Genomic DNA, 7,933 nt, shown 5'->3' on the forward strand with positions numbered 1-7,933 from the left:
CCCACTAAAATGTAAACACGTTCCATAAGTCCCTGCCACTGGCTGCCATGTCATCAGGTTTATCCCCAGTGCTGAGGCACCTGGCATCTACCAGTAATTAGTAAGTATTTATTAATGAGAGGATGAATATGGTACAAAAGTGCGAAGAGTCCATCTGACCCAGAAACCTACTATGTCTCTACCAGGGCAATTTATCCAACACACCTGCCAAGTACCACCTACTCTATGTCACACACAGAAATGAATAAAACACTGCTTATGCAGAGAGAGCTGAAAGTTAATGAAAAGACAATAATCTATGCAGCCCTATGTGATGTTACAGAGCAGTGGTTTTGAACCATGGGCAGTTTTGCACTCCTACCTCCAGAGGTCATTTGGCAATGTCTGGAGATGTTCTTGGTTGTCACAACTGGAGGTAGTGTGTGTGTGTGTGTGTGTGTGTGTGTGTGTTACCGGCATCTAGTAGGTAGAGGCCAGGGATGCTGCAAAACATCCTACAGTGCACAGGGTATCCATCTCCCTCAACAAAGAGTTAAGAACTGTCTAGTTGAAAATGTCAATATTTCCGAAGTTGAGAAACCCTGCTATAGACAAAAATAGAATTCATTCTGTAGGCAGAGTAGGGATGAGGGGTGACCTGCAGCCAGTGGTCTGGGCAGACCTTGCTGAAGGGGCAGGATGGCAGCACTGTCATTTTCTCCATGGAATGGAGAGTGTAACTTCTAGTTGTCGTTGTGTTGTTAGGTGCCATGGAGTCAACTCAGACTCACAGCACCCTGCATACAACAGAAAGAAACACTGCCTGGTTGTGCATCACGCTCACAATCCTTGCTATACTTGACCCCATCGTTGCAGCCACTGTGTCAATCCATCTCATTGAGGGCCTTCCCCATTTTCGCTGACCCTCTATTTTACCAAGCATGATATCCTACTCCAGGGACTGGCCCCTTCTGACCACATGACCAAAGTAGGTGAGACTCAACTTCTAGAATTACCTCCAAATAAAGAGAGAAGAATGAACTCTCTGGAAGTCTGCTAACCCCCCTTACTTTTCAATTTAGATATACAAACTCTGCCGAGAGGAATTCCCCAATCCAATCCCGTTGTTTTATAGAAGGGAAGGTTGACACCCTGATAAGGGGTAGATTATAAGATTACCTAGTAACTTTTTAGAGGTTCAGTGATAGAATTCTTATCTTCCATGCAGAAGACTCGAGTTCAATGTCAACCATTCATCACTGTGTCTCCAGCCTTCCAGCAGGCTTGCATGTTGAACAGGTTACAGCAGAGCTTCCCAACAAACGTGAACTAGGAAGAGAGGCCTGGTGACATACTTCTGAAAATCAGCCAGTAAAAACCTTACGGCTCACAGTAGTCCAGTCCACAACTGACTAGGCTGCATTTTGTTCTGTTGTGCATGGGGGCCACCATGAGGTCAACTCAAAGACAGCTCACAAGGAGATTAAAGTCTCTGGTTAGAAAGGGGGCACTCTTCACAGAGGTAAAAAGAGCAATACCTGGGTGGGAGACGCAATCACATGCCAGAAAGGACCACCTCCAGCATCCTCTCTGAACCCAGATATGCCTCTCTGCTGAAGGAGAAGGGGTGTTACAGAGGAGGAGGGAGACTGTTAGCTCACTTTTCATGTTCCTCTTAAAAACATTTATTTGTGGCTTCCTACTGAACAAAATGAAAATAAATACAGGTTGGGAGAGAGTTGGGGACGTGGGGATTTGAGGCAGGCAACGTGTCCCAGCCCAGCCTAGGCGAGCAGAGTATCGTTGTCTGTTATTGGACCATCCCCAGGTCAAGTCTTTGGGGGTGTGTGGTTTTCTTTTTAAAGAAACTTGGCATTTCATTACCTCTACTTATAGACCACAGATCAAATGCTCGAGGCAGGAATGTGTGGGGTTGGGGAGAGTCAAGAATGATGTATGGAAGGTCAGGCTGGGGGTGGGGGAATAAAGCCATAAAAAGAGTCAGTGCCTTCCTGGGCTCCACCTTCTCAGTGCCTGGGACAAGGATGCTGTGTTTATAAGCCAGGAGTCAGGGCTCAGTTGAAAATGCATCAGCCTCAAAGAGCCCCTGGGACATAGGACATGCACACAGTCAGTCTCTGTGTTGTCAAGGCCAGAGCCTGGGAGCTCAGAGAAGACATCTTGGGGTCTCCTTGGTAGCTCACATCCCTATCAGATGCCCTTTTCCATGTGGGTTGAGAGCAAGGTCCCCATATTTGTAGTCACAGAGGACAAGACCTAGAACTTTCTGCAGGGGCAGAATCCACACAAGAAAGTCCTCCACTCATCAATCATCACTTAGTCAGCAAGAGTTCCCAGCCCTGTGTCAGGCATGGGGAGATGTAGCAGAGCAGTAGGAGTCCTGGATTACATCCAGGAGTTTGTAATCTAGCTGAAGCAAGACACAGATGCAGCAAACTTGACCATCCCTTTGTACAGCATTTATAAAATGACCCTCAAAGGAAAAGCCATGCTCTAAGAGTCCAGAGGAGAAAGAGCACTCTGGGCTGGGGGTGTCCAGAGAGGGCTTCTTCAAGGAGGTGGCCACCTGTTCCAGGCTCTTTTTAAAGGTTGAACAGAATTCTCTGAACTCTGTCTTTTGGGAGGTTCTCTAGAAAATACACAGGAAGAACAAGTCATGTCCAAGGCTATAGGGAGCTTTCAATTCTTTTAAAAGTATGTGATTGCTGTTAGGTGTCATCGAGTGGGCTATGACCCATAGTGACCTTCTGTACAGCAGAACAAAACACTGCCCAGTCCTGCACCATCCTCACAATTGTTGCTACGTTTGAGCCCATTTTCGCAGCCACCGTGTTGAGGGTCTTCCTCTTTTTCGCTACCTCCTACTTTACCAAACATGATGTCCTTCTCCAGGGACCGGTCTTTCCTGATAACACATTCAAAGTACATGAGACAGAGTCTTGCCATCCTTGTGTCTACAGAGGCTTCTGGCTATACTTCTTCCAAGACAGATTTGCTCATTCTTCTGAAGATGCATAGTATAATTAAATTTCTTTGTCAACATCATAACCCAAAGGTGTCAATTCTTCTTTGGTCTTCCTTATTCATTGTCCAAATTTCCCATGTATATAATGTGACTGAGAACACCATGGCTTGAGTCAGGTGGATCTTAGTCTTCCTGCCAAGTGACTTCTTGGCATTAAAACACTTTAAAGATGTCTTTTTGCCCAGTGCAATATGTCATTTGATTTCTTGACAGTTGCTTCTATGGGCATTGACTGTGGATCCAAGTGAAATGAAATCCCTGACTTTGATGTTTTCTCCATTTATCATGATGTTGCTTATGGGTCCAATTGTGAGGATTTTGGTTTTCTTTACTAACCCATGGTGAAGGTTATAGTCTTTGATCTTCATCAGTAAGTGCTTCAAGTCCTCTTCACTTTCAGCAAGCAAGGTTGTGTCATCTGCATCTTGCAGGTTTTTCATAAGTCTTCCTTTAGCTCTACTTCTGTGTTCTTCTTCATAGTCCAGCTTCTTTGATTATTGGCTCAGCATAGATATTGAATCCATTTGGTGAAAGAATATACCCCTGGTGCACTCCTCTCCTGATTTTAAACCACACACTATCCCCTTGTTCTGTTTGAACAAATTCTTCTTGGTATATGAACAGGTTCCTCATTAGCATAATTAAGTGTTCTGGAATTCCCATTCTTCATAATGTTATCCATAATTTCTTATGACCCACATAGTCAAATGGCTTTGCATAATCAATAAAACAAAAGTAAACATCTTTCTGGTATTCTCTGCTTTCAGCCAAGATCCACCTGACATCAGCAATAATATCCCTCATTCCATATCCTCTTCTGAATCCAGCTTGAATTTCTGGCAGTTGCTGTCAATATATTGCTGCAACTGTTTTTGAATTATCTTCAGCAAAATTTTACTTGCATGTGATATTAATAATATTGTTTGACAACTTCTGCATTCTGTTGGATCACCTTTATTTGGAACGAGCACAAGTATGGATCTCTTTCAATCAGGTGGCTAGGTAGCTGTCTTCCCAATTTCTTGGCATAGATGACTGAATGCTTCCAGCATTGCATCCATTTATTGAAACATCTCAGTGGATATTCCATCAATTCCTGGAATCCTGTTTTTCACCAATACCTTCAGTGCAGCTTGGACCTCTTCCTTCCATATGATCAATTCTTGATCTTTTGCTACTGCCTGGAATGGTTGAATGTCAAACAATTCTTTTTGGCACAGTGACTGTGTATTCTGTCCATCTTTTTTTTGATGCTTTCTGTGTCATTCAATATTTTTCCCACAGAATAATCCTACAGTATTGCAACTCAAGGCATGACTTTTTTTTCTTTAGTTCTTTCAGCTTGAGAAATGTCGAGTGTGTTCTTTTCTTTTGATGTTCTAACTCCAGGTCTTTGCACATTTCATTACAATACTTTATTCTGTCTTCCTGTACTGCCCTTTGAAATCTTCTGTTCAGCTGTTTTATTTCATCATTTCTTCCATTTACTTTAGCTACCTACTCTCCATTCAAAAGCTAGTATCAGGGTCTCTTCTGATGTCCATTTTGGTCTTTTCTTTCTTTTCTCTCTCTTTACTTACCTTTTGGTTTCTTCATGTATGATGTCCTTGATGTCATCCCATAATTCATCTGGTCTTCAGTCATTAGTGTTCATTGCTTCAAATCTATTCTCTCAACTCAAAGGGTATATAGTCAAGTTCATACATTGGCTCTAGTGGACTTGCTTTAATTTTCTTCAGCTCCAACTTGAACTTGCTTATGAGTACTTGAGGGTCTGTTCTGCAGTTGGTCCCTGGCCTTATTCTGACTGATAATATTGAGCTTCTCCATCGTCTGATAAGTCTGTTGTTGTGTGCCCTCAAGTTGATTTTGACTCATAGTGACAATATAGAACAGAGTAGAATGGCCCTATAAGGTTTCCTAAGGTGTAGTTTTTCTGGGAGTAGATCACCAAGTCTTTTCTCACTTAGACTGCCTGAGATGGGTGGGTGGGAGTGGTTCAAACTCTCAAACTTTTGGTTAGCAGCCAAGTGCTTAGCAATTGTACCACCAATGTTCTTTCTCAAAAGTCTAGATCCATTCATCTAACTATCTTCCAGGTAGCACCATGGATGAGACCATAAGCACCTCAAACCAACATCTCCCAGACCATGCTCATCATGTACTATCAAGCCTGTGAATTTCCTATGACCACTATCCCAGGGAATGGCACCACTGCCCACCCAATCACCAAACCTGAAGCAAGGAAGTCATCTTAGACTCCTCAATGTCCCTCATCCACTTCTAACTGGTGACTGCTGCAACCATAGTTTAGGCTCTTGCTATTTCTTCTCAGTGTACTAATTTGTTTCTCCACTTCAGCCTGCATTTCTTCCAATATCCCCCACCTAGAAGGACCTTTCTAAAATCCAAAGCTGATCACAAAAGCAACTGGTGTTTATTTAGCACTTCTAGGGTAGCTATAGGAGCTCTGGTGGTGTAGTGCCTAAGACATTTGACTGCTAACCAGAAGGCTGGTTGTTCAAACCCACCCACCACTCTGTGGAAGGAAGATTGGGCAATCTAATTCGGTAGTGATACAGCCTCAGAAACCCAAGGAGGAGTCACTATGAGTCGGATCTGACTCGACAGCATCAATGATTGCTGCTATTTGACCAGGATGCATTTCTTGGGAACTGCCTGTCACTAGCTATGGTTAATCCTTTAATCCCACATTACTTAGTGCTGGGCTTTCTTTCTCCCCAGGATGGCCAGTCTCTGGTGATTCCTGAGCTAGCATAGCAAGAAAATGAGATACCAAATGGCTCTTTTTCACTATTGGATGTTTCAGTTTAATTCCTGGCTTATGGATTTTTCGGCAGATGCAGTTTCTTGCACTACAATTCCATGATTCCTAACTCTACCATTTAACTTCTAGGGATGTCTCTTCTACTCAGAAGGGATGCCATGAAATTCTTGGATGAGAAAAAATCTTTAAATTTGTCATTATTTGCAATAATATTATGGCTGCAATGCTATTATTAACTACCTTTTTTTGAGTTTTTGTTTTACATTTTTTGTTTGATTTTATAGTTACAGAAAGTTGATCAAAAAGTTGATCTTTTCATTTTCTCTGTTTTATCATAAGGACACTGAAGTACACAAAGAGATTAAGGAATATGTCTAAGGTCACATGGGTAGGCCATGGCCAGGCTGGGATACCAACCATGTGGCCAAATTGCACATATGGAATGGTTCACCACTGTCTGTTGATAATAAAACTCATATCCGCTACTGAATGCTGTGTGTGATGAGTACATGACCTATCATGATACATGATTAAGATACTGACTTAAAAATGTGTCCATTATAAAGCATCAAATCTAGAGATCCTGGATAGAGTGGGAGGGAAAACATGGAACAAAATCCAAAAACTCAATAATGACCAGAATTACTGGTCAGATGGAGTCTAGTGAGAATCCCAAACTATGGTCCTGGGATACATTCTGGGCCTGGAATAAAGATCACTCCCAGGAGCTGGCTTTTAGCCCAATAGTAAATAAGATGTACATGCAGACCACTCAACCCAGGGTGCTGCACCCACATACTCTCTGGAAATGCATCCCTTGGAGAAATCGACCACGGGCACCAGAGGGGCAACGTTCACACAGAGGAAATGCAGGACACACAGGAGTGCATAACTATGAGGGGCATGGGGGGAAGGTTACTGGGCAGGGAGGGGAGGAGACTGGGTTAGGGTTGGGCATAGTAAATGGGGAGAGAAACTAAATGTACACTTAATGTTGAATGTAAAACAAACTCTTAAAAAAAATTTTAAAAAGTGGAACGATGTTTTTGTGTAGTAAGTTATGCCAGTTGAGCTTGATGTCCCCTGTGACTATGGTCCCAAGTTCACAAGCCCAAATACTCACTCTCTCCAGGTAGCTGGCTGTGGCCAAGAAGTGACTACAACCTTGTCCCTTGTCCCCTCTACTATATACCTGGGTATTCTTACAGAACATAAAAATACACTTGTAGAAACATTGTCTGCCAATCCTATAAATGGTCATGGGCACAGTGCCCCCTGCATAGATATACCTGATAGTTCAGCCTGTCCACCTGTCTATTCACCCATATGTCCATGTTTGCCTTCACTGACAATGCAATACTGTTCGTGCAAAAGGGTTCATCTTTGTTTTCTGTACCTCCCATGTACCTCGCTATGTCTTCCTCTTCCTCAGTGCCACCATGTTGATCACTCACATTTGGTACATTGCGCTTCTCATCACCCAAATCAATACTTGTCTCTACCTATCTGACAGTGAGCCCTCCCTTCCACTCCTACCCTGAGAAACCAACAAAGAAATTTCCTTCCATATATAAACCTTTCTTTGACTTTTTATAATAATGGTCTAATATAATATTTGTCCTTCTGTGATTGACTTACTTCACTCAGATTAATGTTCTCCAAGTTCATCCATGTTATGCAGTGTCTTGCAGATTCTATGCTCTTCTTTAGGGTTACGTAGTATTCGGTTGTGTGTATGTATCGTAGTTTGGTTACCCATTCTTCTGTTGATGGGCACTAAGGTTGTTTCCATCTTTTTTGCTATTGTAAATAGTGCTGTGGTGAACATGGGCATGCATGTATAAGACTATATACTCTCAACCACAAGCTATATGGCTTTCTATCACTGCCATGCTGAAAATATTTCCATGGGGTTGCCATGGATCAAGGGCCAACTTAACAGCAGCTGACAACAATAATATTGCTAGTTGGGACATTGACCCACTAGCACTATGTGTTTTGGGGATTCTATATTCTTTTTTTTTTTTTTTTCCTTCTCTCTTTTTTTTTTTTTTTATTAGGATTTGGGTGAAGATTTACAGAGGAAATTCACTTTTTATACAGCAGTTCACATATACTTT

This window comes from Orycteropus afer, unplaced genomic scaffold (assembly GCF_000298275.1).
Source record: "Orycteropus afer afer isolate SDZICR_OR568_19922 unplaced genomic scaffold, OryAfe1.0 scaffold00009, whole genome shotgun sequence".
Taxonomy (NCBI): domain Eukaryota; kingdom Metazoa; phylum Chordata; class Mammalia; order Tubulidentata; family Orycteropodidae; genus Orycteropus; species Orycteropus afer.